Source organism: Tupaia chinensis, unplaced genomic scaffold, assembly GCF_000334495.1.
Source record: "Tupaia chinensis unplaced genomic scaffold, TupChi_1.0 Scaffold000600_1, whole genome shotgun sequence".
Lineage (NCBI taxonomy): Eukaryota > Metazoa > Chordata > Mammalia > Scandentia > Tupaiidae > Tupaia > Tupaia belangeri.
This window is the reverse complement of record NW_006160117.1, coordinates 5,838,218-5,853,273: the sequence shown is the minus strand read 5'-3', so window position 1 is coordinate 5,853,273 and position 15,056 is coordinate 5,838,218. Positions and strand designations below refer to the sequence as shown.

General features: G+C 38.8%; 1 protein-coding gene across 1 annotated transcript in view; it reads right to left on the bottom strand.

Moving 5' to 3' along the window:
- IL1RAPL1 (interleukin 1 receptor accessory protein like 1) overlaps positions 1 to 15,056 on the bottom strand; it is a 77,132-nt gene that overhangs the window by 51,588 nt on the left and 10,488 nt on the right. The gene's annotated exons all lie outside the window — the stretch shown is intronic.

Below are 15,056 nucleotides of genomic sequence, written 5' to 3'. Positions count from 1 at the left end.
GAATACAGATTGGTTGATTAGTTGTTAACGGTATGTGGAAGACCTTGACTAAAGGGAGGAAGTAAATTTTATTTTTACTGGAGGTAAAGTTTATTTTAGGACAGTTCATGCAACTGTTATAAACACCTGATTTACCTAAGTCTTGGCTAGAATTAGAGATCTTAAATACTCCAGATCTTAAATACTCCAGTATATAATATTGGATTGTCAGAAAAGTCATGACACGTTTTTGCATAGAAAACGACTTCTCCAACCACCCAATAGTTTTAAGATCTTGTGGCCTTCAAGTGGGGCCAGAAATCAGGAGATTGGATAGGTCTTGTCAGAGCGACACTAGTTTGCATTGGAGAAAGGAAACTCTCAGAGATGGGTAATGTATGAGGAGCTAAAAACTAGAATGATATTCTGAGAAACTGGAATCCTCAGAGGTAAGCTCTGATTTAGTAATGAACTCCTCCTGAAAGTGTGCTTATAAGTGATTCAACACAGACAAATGCAGACTATGGGACTGAACTATGGCCTGATGGTTAAGGGTGCTAGATCCCATGTGAACAACCATGCAGTTTGAATACAGGACATGGTGGCTTGAAAAACATGCTAGGGTGTGTGTGTGCGTGCGTCCATGCATCCATGTATGTCTATGCTCAAAATCCCCAAAGGATGGAGAAGCAGCAATTGCAGCATGACCACCCTCCACTGGGGGCTGCTATCTCCCTCTCCCTATCCCCCCCACCTCTCTCTTGCACACACACACACACCCTCTAGCAATAAAAAAAAAATCAGAATGCATTTAGATTCATGCTTTCTAAGCCCAGGCATGAATATCTATAAATTCAATTCTTTTTTTTCCACTTTTTTATATTAATTTTTTATATAAATTTAATCATATTATTTAGCTTACAAAGTGAACATTTTAGTATGTGTGTGAACATTTGTCCCCAGTCCAGTTGATTATCTCCCACCCCACCAATAACACCACACCTCCCCATCCCGTCAATGCTCTCTCTCCGTATCCCTCTTCCAAATGTCCTTCCTTAGGTCCCTCTTCTCCACACACTCCACTTCTGGTACTAACCCCCATCTCTTGTGTTCAATTCTGTAAGTTCTACAACAAGAAAAATTGTATTGGATAAAATTAAAATCTTATTCTCATAACTATGTTCACTGTATAAGAATAATTCATAAAAACTATTCTTACTCTTCTAGTATTTCTAAGATAGTATGTGCTATAGTTTGAGTGTTCCCAGAGAAACTTACACTGAAACTTGACACCCAGTTGAACAATGTTAGGAGGTGGAGTCTAGTGGGAGGCATTTAGGACATGGGATGGTGGATCCCTTATGAATAGATTAAGGCTGCCTCCTGGAGGAAAAAAGTTCTAACTAATTAGTTCCCACAAGAGCCCATTGCTAGGGATCAGCAGTTAGCGTAATGGCTATGTCGCTGAATTCCCACGTTGTCAACCACGGTTCGAGTCCCTGACCCAGTGGCTTAAACTCACATGGGGTGCATGTGCGTGTGTGCCCAAGATCCCTAGAGGAGAGTGGAGGACAAGGGATTGTGGTGTGGCTATTCCCCCTGGGGGGTGATTTCTCACTTTCTGTCTCTCTGTCTCCCTCTGCAAGCCCACGCGCCCTATAGCAACAACCCCCCAAAAAAAAAAGAAAAAAAAAAAAAAGAGAGACCATTGCTATAAAGAAAACTGGCTGCACACAGGTTTTTCTTCTTTTCATAAGCACCTCCTGGGTTTTCCACTTTTCCACCATGGGGTGAAAAAGTCAAAGCCCTCACCAAGAGCCAAGCAGGTGCCAGCTCCATGACTTTGGACTTCCCAGCCTATACAATTATGAGCCAAGTAAACCTCTTTTCCTTATAAATCACTTGGTCTCAGATATTGTCATAGCAACACAAATGGACAAAGACAGCATGAAATATTGTTCTCCTTTTCTCTGATCTCTGTTCATGTCTGCATATTCTCTAAGAGGTTCCTTATGGACTTTGATGCAATATATCATAGTCATCACTGGTGACCAGATAAGGCAAGTCCAGAAAATGTCTAACAGCTTTTAAGAGCCAAAATGAGGATCCAAATAGGTTTCTTAATTATAAGTTTTTGTACATTAGTATTTTCTAAATATTTTAATATGAAATTCCCCTCTCCTTTAGAGAACATTGACATTATGAAATGGATCATTTAATGTCAATATCACTGATTGGAAATCAACCACATATTTTTATGGAAAGTGTCAACCAACATCATACACACTTTTAAATAAAATACTTTGTGTTTACATTTTTATATGAGCACAATTTGACTACCTATTACAGTGCCAAGGCATTCATGAATCAAGAGCAAGTCTCAAAATACAAAATGGTATGATGATGAATAATAATATATGCTAACAGAATCAGAGCATATTGAAGAGTTTTAAAAACATGCATGTCAAAAATGTAGACAATCTGTCTTTTAAGATATCAAGTTTTGGGGTCAGCACATGGCCTGGTAGTTAAGGCACTGGATTCCTACGTGGCCCAATGCAGTTCAAGTCCCAGAACTAGTGGTTTGAAAATCATACTAGATGTGTGTGTGTCCAAAATCCTGAGAGGAGAATAGAGGAGAAGGGGTTGTGGCGTGGCCATCCTCCCTGGGGGAGGGGTAATTTCTCACTCCACCCCCTCAAGTGTACACACCCTACGGCAAAAACCTAAAAATAAGACATCCTATTTTGGGCTGGCTCCAGAACCTAGTGGTTAAGGGAGCCAGATCCCACACAGCTGAATACAGTTTAAATTATGGCCTTGGTGGCTTGAAAAACATACCAGACTGTGTACTTCTGTGCCCGAAATCCCAACAGGATGGAGAATAAGGAATTGTAGCGTGACCATACCCTACTGGGAAGTGCCTTCCCTCTCACCCTCTCTCCCTCTCTCCTTCTCTCCCTCTCTGTCTCTGTGGAGTACATTCACCTTTTGGAAATTGAAAAAAAAAGAAAGATCGACTTTCAGATTTTAGATGAGACTTACTTCCTGGAACTCATAAATACAAATATTTACATATTTTCTAATTTTCCATTATAATTTTACTAAATATGGGACTTACACCATCAGAAACAGAGTCTGATATTCCTTAGCAGACAGCACAATAGAAGCCTTCATTGACACCTGAATTTTTCTCTAATATCACCCTTCTTTCCCAGATCAATTGACTTTCATTTCCCTGTCCATTCCCTGCACCAGCTGGTCATCTGCTGCCATACCGAGAAAATGGCTCCTGCACCCATGTAAGAAGCAGTTTGCTTTCTTTATCAACTAGGTTCACTTGGTCTTTGACCATCCACCTTGCCTCAAGCTCTAGTACTGAGAGATGCCAGTGCTACGGGGAAATCTACAAGAACTGTCTTACTTGGGCTGGGCTTGCCATTGGTCAGAGAGTAGAATTTATGCAATGAATAAAAAAGGGTGGAGAGAAGACTAGGAAAGTATTTCAGGCAGAGAGCAAAGACTGCAAGTGAGAGAAAGCCTGAAAATTTTGAGAAAGCCAAAAAATAATTTCAGAATCGCTGAAGCTGTAATGTGTATGGGAAAAGAGGGAGGATTAAGGGAAGAATAGAGCATCAATGAGGGCAGAGGAGAAGCATCCCTGTTCTTCTATGTAGGTCATGTTGACTATTTTAGGTTTTCATTTAAAGGTCAACGGGAAGCTAGAGAAAGGCTTCAAATAGGAGATTGACATAATTATATCTCCAATCTAAAGAAATGACTCTTACTATATTTTCAAACCCCAAAATATAAAGGATCAAGAAGAATCAAGAAGATTACAGTATTCTAGGATCACTTTAAGGAATAGTCACTGCCAAGACTGGATTATTCTTTTTTTTTTTTTTTAAGTTTTTGTTTTTTTAATTTTTTTGACCATAGAGTACGTGCACTCACCAGAGAGATACAGAGCAAGACAGTGAGAAATCATCCCCCGGGGGGATGGCTATGCCTCAATCCCTTTTTCATTCTCCTCCTGAGATTTTGGGTATGCATGCACACACACCTGGCATGACTTTCAAACCACTTGGGTCTGGGTCTCAGACTGTGGTCAGCCATGTGGGAGTCCAGCACCTTAACCACCATGCCACTTGCTGGCCCCTGTACATAATGTCTTATAAGGATAATGCATAGTTTGTAACAATGATCACAGATTATGCCTTTTATCAGTGTGATATTAGGAAGACTCTCAAAGCAGAGGTTATTAAATAGGAAGTCTGATAAGATAGAATTCTTTTATTTTTATAATTTATGTGTATCACTGTGTGTGAGAGAGAGAAAGAGAGAGAGTGGGAACCAGCAGTTAGCGTAATGGCTATGTCGCTGGACTCCCACGTAGTCGACCGCAGTTCGTGTCCCGGACCCGGTGGCTTAAAACTCACGCCGGGCGCGTGTGCGTGCGTGCCCAAGATCCCAAGAGGAGAACGGAGGAAAAGGGATTGCGGCGTGACCATCCCCCCAGGGGGGGAGATTTCTCGCTTTCTGTCTCTATGTCTCTCTCTGTCTGGCGAGCGCACACACCCTATAGTGAAAATCTCTCCAAAAAAGAAAAAAAAAAAAAGAAAGAGAGAGAGTGAGGGAAGGAAGGGAGAGAAATTGGGGAGCTGCCAGCTTCCTCTCAAAATAGGAAGGACAGAAAGGCAACTTGAGCAGTGCTTGTTCCGTAAAGAGATTGTTTCTCTTAATTGTACCAAATTGTGTGACTGAGCAAAAGGTATCACTCCCATTTTTCTGCATAGCTTTGTCAAAGGGAAGACACTAGAATCCCAGTCAAGTCAATCTTGAGAATAGGACAGGCGAAGTCAGATTCATACCTGTTACTCCATCCAAGGGTCTAAGTTGTGTTAAGAAAAGTTGGGTCTAGGGGCCGGCAGGTGGCATAGGCTCTATACTCTCACATGGCCGACAACAGTTCGAGTCCTAGACCTAGAGGCTTGCTTTCCTATGTTCCCTTTCTGTCTCTCTCTGGTGAAATTAAACAAATAATAATGATGATGATAAATGAAATAAAATAATTCTTAAAAAAAGAAAGAAAAGCTTGGTTCAATCATTCCCTGGGGAATGGGAACTAATCACACATGTGTCAGAAAGCTGTAACCTTGGAGCCCAAGTGTGTATTACTACTTTGTTTATTACCTATTATTATCATGTTTGAAAATAGGAATGAAGGATTATCATCCTTTCCGTTCAGGTTGAAAAGGAGCCAGGAGTTCATAGAAATTCAAAGGAAACCATGCGGCCTAGGTCGTCCTTTATTGTACTTATCCACCCAATAAGTACAATAAAGATTAATAATGACAAATAGTAACTAGGAAAATAAAAATTATGTGACTGTGTTTGTACCTTGGGTTGATGAGAGAAGACATGACAATTATATAATAGGATTTTAGCATCTGAGATTTAAGTAGTCCACTCATGATTCATTTCATTTTCCCATTCTTTTTGTTTATAAGAGAGAGCAGGAAAGAGAGAGACAGAGAAAGAGAGAGAGAGAGAGAGGTGGGAGAGAGAGAGAGAGATTTTGTCAGGTCTTGCCATTGCAATCTTAGGCAGTCTCCTAATTAGCTAGGATTATAGGCTCATGTTACCACACCAGGCTTGTTAGGTTGGTCCAGGATTTGAACCTCAACCTTCCATGTGGTTTCAGCCTCTAGCACCAGTGTCCTACTGCTTACACTACCGTGACTGGATCCATATCCTCATGCTTGTAAAACTTATATTCCCTGCATTAAATGATCATTTCTATCTAGCAGACTCCTGTCCATTAAGTCTGAACTAGATTAACAAATCTTCCAAAAGACTGCCCTGACTTTTCAAGAAATATTCATTCTGTCCTTTCTACTACCATAGCCCTTAGGACACATCTGTGATGTATCATAATATAATCCCTATAATATTTGTTTCCTTACATATCAAACCCAGCAACTAGAGCATGTATTCTCCAAAGGCAGAAATTATATCTTTATTTACCTTTGTTATTATCAAGGCCCATAACAGTATCTTAGATATATTAAAAACTGAATAGTTTCAAAATAATTAATAACCTATTTAATATCTTTTGAATTTGCATCTACATTGTCTTCCTTTCCTTAAATTCTCATTCATTAAGGCTACGAGTCTTCTTAAAAATTTTGCTGTAAGAGGGACCAGCAGTTGGCGTAATGGCTATGTCGCTGGACTCCCATGTAGTCGACCGCGGTTCGAGTCCCGGACCTGGTGGCTTAAACTCACGCTGGGCGCGTGTGCGTGCGTGCCCAAGATCCCAAGAGGAGAATGGAGGAGAAGGGATTGCGGCGTGGCCATCCCCCCTGGGGGGTGATTTCCTGCTTTCTATCTCTCTGTCTCTCTCTGTCTGTCTGGCGAGCGCACGCGCCCTATAGCAAAAAAAAAACCTCAAAAAAAAATTTTGCTGTAAGGCATGTGTGCTCACCAAACAGAGAGAGAGAGTTAGAAATCATCATCCAGGGCAGATAGTCACACCACAATCCCTTCTCTTCCACTCTACTCTCAAGATTTTTCGTGTTTTTCAAGCTATCAAGTCCTGACTTGAACTATGCATAGTTGTCATGTGGGATCTGGTTTCTCTTGAACAGTACACTACCTGGCTGGCCTAGCTACAGGTCTTTATTTCTCAAAGGGCCAAATCTATATTGTAAATGATCCTTCACATTGAAAATGCAGCACTTCCTCATGTGGATATTATTTCACTGGTGTATTATTTTCAAAAAAATCTGTAAGCAGTTTTTAAACCAGCCACTAAAAATAAAATGATAAAAATAGAACTAAACTATCAAAACAAAGGAAATAAACAATCAAAACATAAAACTCCTTAATTATTTTGCTACATTTTACTATTCTATTTTCTCTCAAGAATATTTAAAACTATAGTATCTATGTGGTGGAAATACTATATAAATATGTACTGCTGCACACCTCTGCAGTTTTTAAACCAGCCACTAAAAATAAAATGATAAAAATAGAACTAAACTATCAAAACAAAGGAAATAAACAATCAAAACATAAAACTCCTTAATTATTTTGCTACATTTTACTATTCTATTTTCTCTCAAGAATATTTAAAACTATAGTATCTATGTGGTGGAAATACTATATAAATATGTACTGCTGCACACCTCTCCCAAATGCACATTTTTTTATTGTCAGAGGGTGCATGTCCATGTATAAGTACACATGCACAAGATAGAAAGCGCCCCTCAGTGAAGTATGACCATGACAAAATCCTTTTTCCTCCATTTCTCCATCCTGCTGGGATTTTCAGGACACATGCATATGTACTGGCGTTTTTCAAGCCCGGGACCAAGATTCAAACCACAGTCAGTCATGTGGGATCCAGTATCCTATGCACAAGGTTTAACTGCTAGGGTTAGCCCCCAAATATACTTTTAATAGCATTATGGTGGTAGCTTACAATCTGTCATGGTGGGAGTATTTACCCCATAAATTGGTGAATGCTACAAATCAACCTATAATTTACTCTTTTGTTGATTGTCTATACTTAAGACAAAGATGGACAAAGTGCTAATAATGTGAATTAAATTTAAAGGTGTGTCATGTCTATAGATGTTGTATTGGAATGGCACAAAGATTGAGAAAATATTCTACTGAAATTCGATTCAGCAAACACATTACTTACATCACTGATGAACAACTGAAGTTCTGACATGTGTCTCCATTGTTTAATTCTTATTTGTGAATGGGAACCAAAATATCAACCACATTTGTGGCAGAACTATACTTGGAGAGCCAATTTTAAACATTTGGCAGCACATGATTGTGTATAAAATTGTTTTGAAAGATGTGGTATTCATATTTTAATAGCATTTTTGAGATATGATTCACATACCACAAATTTATCCATTTAAAATATACAACTTGGTGGTTTTCAGTATATTCACAAAACTGCAAATAGTAGCACAATCAATTTTAGAACACTTCCATCACCCCCCAAAAAAACCTTGTACTAACTAGCAGCCACTCCCCATTTCAGCTTCTGGAAATGACTAATTTACTTCTACTTTGGGCCTTTATGGTGTAAATGGAATCATACAATATGTGGTCTTTCATGTCTGGTCTTGTTTGCTTATCTTAATATTTTCAAGGTTCATTCATTCTATAGTATTTATCAGTACCTTATTCCTCTTGTGGCTAAATAATATTCCATTGTATGGATATACCACATTTTGCATATTCATTCATCAGTTAATGGGTATTTGGGTTGCTTCTACCATCATCATTATGAATACTGCAGCTTTTTTTTTTAAGTTGCCAGAGGATATGTGCACTTGACAGACAGAGAGAAGAGGTGGGTGGAGAGAGAGAGAGGGTGGTGAAAACATCCTCCTCCCATGAGGTATGGTCAATGCCACAATCCTTTTTCCTTTTTCTCCTTCCTGTCATGATTTTGTGCATGCATACACATGCACCCAGCATGTTTTTTAAGAAACTGGGGTTCAAACCACAGTTAGTCCTGTGTGACCCGGCTCATAGTACACAGTGCTTAACCACTGTGCTACAGGGCTATTCCAATACTGTTGCTTTGAATAATCCTATACAAGTTTTTCTATGGACATGTTTTTATTTTTAGCGAGTATATAACAGGGCACAAACTGGCTAGGTTATAGAGAATTCTATGCTTATTGTCAAAAAACTTACCTCCATTCCTTACCAGATTTTGATTTGGCAAGTATGAAGGCTTTTAGGTATTTGAATTTTTAATAAGCACCTCCAGGTGATTTTCATGCAAGAGGTTACAGTTAACTGGAACAATTTATTTCTTAAAATCTGTCTAAGGTATAATTGGGGCTACAAAAAGGAACAACATTGAGAAACATTTGGGTAGGGCTAATTAGCAGGAAGTAAGGACTCATAGGCTGGAGAAGAGGAAAGAGAAAGAATAGGGTTCACAATTATGGTAATAGTGGATAAAGAGATAGTTTTTGAAGACAAGATGTAGGATATACAACTGGTCACTTATAAGCCAATCCAAGCTATAAAAATGTATTTATCTTCTAAAGGAATGTAGGGAACAAGTTGTGTTTCAGTGGAAAACTACTCATTGGTCAATGGCATATGGTTATGGTTAGGATAATGCCTTGTCCCCCAAAGACATATGAGTTGAAACTTGGTTGTATTGAAAAGGTGTTAAGTGAAAACTTAACCCTTTCATGGTGTCCCAAGGTGGGGCCTATGGGTGTGATAATGTCGTTGGGGAGGGGCTCCTATTCTGGTGGGTTTATAAGAGGCAGAAGGAGACCTTAACAGACAGAAACTTAGGAACCACTGTTCTGCTCACGATCCTGCACTCCACCATGTTGTAACCTTACCAAAAATTAGCTCCTGGACCTTGATCCTCCAAACCATGAGTTGAATAAACCTCTAGTTCTTTATAAATTACTCGGTTTCAGATATTTCTGTTAGCAATGTAATGACGGACTAAGACATACACCCTTTTGAGTTATCAGATTCTTGTCTTTTTACTGTCTTTGGGTTTTATTTAATTTATTTTTTGACTTTCCATAAAGTGTAGGAACTGATGTGTAAATTCTCTCCCTTCTGATAGTGACTTGAGTCTCCTATCCCCTTCCCCAACCTAGGGAAAACCAATTTTGTCTGTTTATAATTCATCTGCACATTCCTTTACTCCATATAAATCTATCTATTTTTCCTTTGAACTGGGCATAACATCCACTTGGTCCATTTACATGAGAAAAAATTGATTTAGCATGAGTTTACTCTTACATCTGTGTGAGTCATGACTGTATATTTTTCTGAAAATTACCTGCCAACAGGAACAAAGTGCTTGCCTTATTTCCTACTGGTGCCATAAGCAATGTTTATGCACACACAATATGGCTTGACATGGTTGGATTTCCAAAGGGTCATGATCATTTTCCTTATTCCTCTTTTGTTTTTTCAAATATAAAAATCAGCAATAAAATTTTATCTTTACTTTAGATACAAACTATTTGACTATTTAACAGCTATCCATCTCTCTCTCTCTCTCTCTCTCTTTTGGCATCTAATTTCTGTAATTTACAATTTCTGACAAGGCAATCCTAACCTGTAATTTAGACAGCCAAGTACCGCAGCTCTTCCTTATCCTCTTCCATTTAGATATTGAAAAAACACCTGTACATCTCATCTCTGATACTGAAGTGATAGCACTAATACTATTACTATACTTTACCAGAAATACAGGACATTAGCAATAGAGTTTAGAGACAGAGATAATAGAGAGACCCATTTGTTTAATTTTCTTTTCAATTTCATGTTTTTGTTTTGTTTTGTTTTGTTTCGAATAATAACAGATGAAGTTAAGCTATGGCCTAGGGATCTGCACACATCAAATGTATCAGTCAGCCAGAGATGCAGTATTGAAGATAATGGTATTCTTGCTTCCTCAAGTTGATATCTGTAAAAGCTACAGTAAATTGCACTAAATGCTTCTGCTGCCTTTTTGGCAGAAAGGTGCATCGTCAGCTCAATCTTCCCAGGTTCAGAAGGAAGCACTCTAAAAATTGATCATAAAAAATCATTCGCTATCTAAAATGAGAACAATGCTTGTCACACTGCAGGCTTTCAACTAGGCCAAAATGTTGGGGGGGGTCTTAGAACAAAAACAATACATTTTCCCTTCCACCAGTAGATTCCAATCAGCTAAGTAGGGACATTTGTTATTTAGTGCAAGCTTCTTCTAATTAGGTATCATTTAGTTATTTCTAAAACTGCTGAGATCAGAGAATCTCTCTCCACTAGAGGACACTCTCTAACTTATTGGAAAATAAAAAACTCTTATTCTAATTAAAAGAAAATTTCTCCCCTAATTAAAAAGCATCAGCATCCAGAATCTTACTCGTTGCAATTAGGAAATCGTGAGCATTTTTTTCTTAAATAAGATGTTGACTAGTAGGGGGATTTTAATTTCACTTGCACCATTAATCATGTATATTAAAATTGCTCTATGGTCATGGTAAAGATAAATGTTTTGCCAAAGACTCCCTGTTTAAGATAAAAGCAAAGTGGTTTACAAAACATATTTATCTTTTGTCATTAGCTACACTGAATTGCCCCTCTTTCAGAAAGCTGTATTCAGAGACAGCCGGGGGGTGGGGTGTGTGGATAGAAGAATTGAGAGAGAGAAGTTCTAAGGAAACTTTTTAAAGACATTACTTAAATAAATAAAAGAGCTGTATTCAGAGACAGCCAGGGGGTGGGGGGGGGTGGATAGAAGAATTGAGAGAGAGAAGTTCTAAGGAAACTTTTTAAAGACATTACTTAAATAAATAAAAGGGTCTATGGCAGCTAATAGCTGCTTGTATAGAACCACAAATATATATGTTTTGAAATCAGATTTATCTAAGAACTGTAAAAGAAAGAAAAGATAATGGAAGGGGTAGGTTATATAAAGTTCACAATTGGGGATAATATTCTTGCAAGATACAACAACATCTACTCAAATTTCAAGAGGACAAAATGACAAGAGAAAAACAAGGTATACACTTTTAGATTACTCATTCCTAAAATTGTTCTGAGACATCTACAAAGTGGACCTTTTTGTGTAATGCAGGCATTTTAGGTTTTCCATTGCAGAGGTCTTGCCATCTTCATTTGCCATCCTCAAATGTTTGCGATTGCATCTCAAATAAGAAGTCTTTTATTTACATAACCACTGTACTAAAACCTTCCTTGATTTCTTTAACCCTTGTGGTGAATTCTCATTCTTCCAGCATCTTATAGTTTTTTAGAGGTTTTTGCTATAGGGTGCATGCGCTCGCCAGAAAGACAGAGAGAGAGAGACAGAAAGCGAGAAATCACCCCCCAGGGGGGATGGCCATGCCTCAATCCCTTCTCCTCCATTCTCCTCTCAGGATCCTGGTCACACATGCACGCGCACCCAGCATGAAGTTTAAGACACTGGGTCTGTGACTTGAAACGCAGTCGACTACATGGGAGTCCAGCGACATAGCCATTATGCTAACTGCTGGTCCCCCAGTGTCTTACATTTTTGAAGCAATTATTACCTTTTCAGAATCCTACTATATTTTAATCAGTTATTAAGATTGCTTAGAGAAGGCATTTATCTATGGTGAGCTATTAGTAAGTTCCTTAGATCTCATGATCATAAATGGTTGAAACAAGAAAGAAAACAAACAAACAAAAAAAAAAGAGGGGAAGGAATAGGAATATAAAAAGGAGTAGCAAAAGGAAAAGAAAAATGAAAGAAGTAAAGTGAGGGATATTTGTGATAGTGAAATATACTGAAAACACCCTCATCTACTTATTCAAATGTATATTACTGCCACTGTAAAATATCTTCTTATTGTAAGCTCTTCTGCTTACAATATATTTAAACAGATTTTGTCCATACATTGCCCTCATCTGTTTCTGTGCATAATCTATCATCTAAAAACAATGGCCGATATGTGACAGAGACCACTAAATGCCTCCCAGTATCTATATTTCCTTTCTTCCTTTTAGTAATACAGCCCCTAAAGTGATAGCTGAGCACAGGGCTACCTAGTTGCAGGCTAGATTTCTGAACTTCTCTTGTAGATAGACTGGCCATGTTAAGGCAGGAAATGTCCAGCCAGGCCACCTGCAAGATAAGCAACACAGCTCAGTCAACTGAAGGCAAGTTAATGAGAGGAAGATACTCAGCAGCTGAGGGCTAGCTCAGGAGGGGAGGTTGTCACACTCCAAGGACAAGAAAATAGCCGAATTTTGAATTCCTTATGATCTGTCACTGTTGCAGCCTTTCCCCCCTTTTACCACCCATTACCTATACATACCTTCTTATTGTGCTGACCTTCCCTGTTAGAAACAAATATAACCTCTTAGCCTACTCCAAATCCAGGCCCAGAGCTTAGAATCTGAACCCTTCTGGGTTCCCTGGCATAATAAATCTGAATTCTCCTACTTTCCTAGTGGTCTTTGGTTTCTTGGCAGTCTGTTTCTGCAACAATGTAACTGAGATCATGCTAGAAATGTATGAAGAAGTTATGTGTACAATTGTGGCAGAAATGTATGAAGTGATGTGTACAATTTCTTCATTATTTTCTTTATGGTGAAGCGTCATGCCCTGGACTATGTCTTCTCCCTTTTTGTAGACTGAAAAGCAAATGTATCAGTGAACTGGTTTCTACCATATGTATGAAGATAAAATGACGGAGTAAAAAAATAATTAAAAACCTGGGTTCCTGAATGACTTAATGGACTAAAATCACTTTAATCAATCTGGGACTACTTTCTACTAAGTCTACTTAGTGAAATAAATGCACTTCCAGTTTGGAAGCAGTATCCTTGCTATCCAGCTTATCCTATACCCATCGGCACCTCTAGAATCTACTTTTTTTTTTTTGGAAAGGTTTTTCGCTACAGGACGCGTGTGCTCGCCAGACAGACAGAGAGAGACAGAGAGACAGAAAGCAAGAAATCACCCCCCAGGGGGAATGGCCATGCCACAACCCCTCCTCCTCCATTCTCCTCTCAGGATCTTGAGCATGCACGCACACGCGCCCGGCGTGTGTTTTAAGCCACCGGGTCCAGGACGGGAACCACGGTCGACTACGTGGGAGTCCAGCGACATAGCCATTACGCTAACTGCTGGTCCCAAGAATCTACTTTTTTTAACCTTGCCTTCCAGATTGTAGTATGACATGATAAAATCATGACCCTAAACTAACTAACCTGATCCACTTAGTGATGTAGTGATGTTAATTTCATAATAGTTTCCCACAGTACTTATGTACAGAATGCAGAAATAGCAAAAATATAAGCTCTCTCTTTGAGAAAGAAAGTATGCAATTAGGAAAGGTCTTAGCTATAATTAGAGAGGAACTATAAACATTTACCTTGGTTTATTTACAGGTAATGCAGTAAATAGTGTGTTCTCTAAAACATATATAAGACCTTGTGGGGACCAGCGGTTGGCGTAATGGCTATGTCGCTAGACTCTCATGTAGTTGACTACAGTTTGAGTCAGTTCGAGTCTCGGACTCAGTGGCTTAAACTCACATTGGGCGCGTGTGTGTGCATGTTCAAGATCCAGAGAGGAGAATGGAGAAGGGATTGTAGCGTGGCCATCCTCCCTGGGGGGTGATTTCTTGCTTTCTGTCTCTCTGTCTTTCTGGTGATTGCATGCGCCCTATAGCAAAAACCTCTCCCCCAAAACAAAACAAAAAAACCTTGTGACTTATAATGGGTGTTTTGTTGTATTTTTATGTGGATAGGTTAGATAAAAAGAAAAGGCCCATTTCAAATTGTATTTTGCTGTACTCTGTGCACCTTAATGAGGTACCCTCCCCTGAGTTCTTAACACTCTAGGTCCTAAGAAATAACTCACATATACACAAAGCCTGCTTTTCTCATGTTTTCAAAAATATAAATCATAATCCTTAGTTTTATTGACTTTCAAGGTTAGTGAAATATTCCTTAGGAAGTTTATAAGCTTATAAAACATGGCTAGTACAGCTAGCTCATGTATGATGTTTATTATTTACAGTGTAAATGAACATTCAGTCAGCTCATTGGTGTTTTCTCCTTTCCTGAATAGAAGGGCTTTTGTTTGTCACCATCATATTAAAAGTACTCAGTGTGACTGCTGCTGTTTCAGACAGTGGTTTGCTCTGCTTGTCTCCCCTCCATAGTGGCTTAGTAAAATGCTTCTGACAGTTTCTGAGCCTAAAATATACCATGAAGGTCAGGGTTTTTGTCTACATTCGATAGACGGAGACATGATAGCAGTTTGAACTGTCATGGAAGCAGTTTGAACAATTGAAGTTCCAATGGGAGGGAATTTTCTGTACTGAGTTCATCAGGAAAAGTTTCAGAAGTTGGTAGCATTCATAGATATTTTCAGTACTTAAACAAAATTCACTGTCATTTTCATTTCCAGTCTCTGACCAGAGCTCTTTCTCTCAGTTCTTTTCATTCTTAAGAAAGACACATATTATTTCTCTTTGCAACCTGTACCTCCAGTCTTCAGTCCATTCTACTATCAA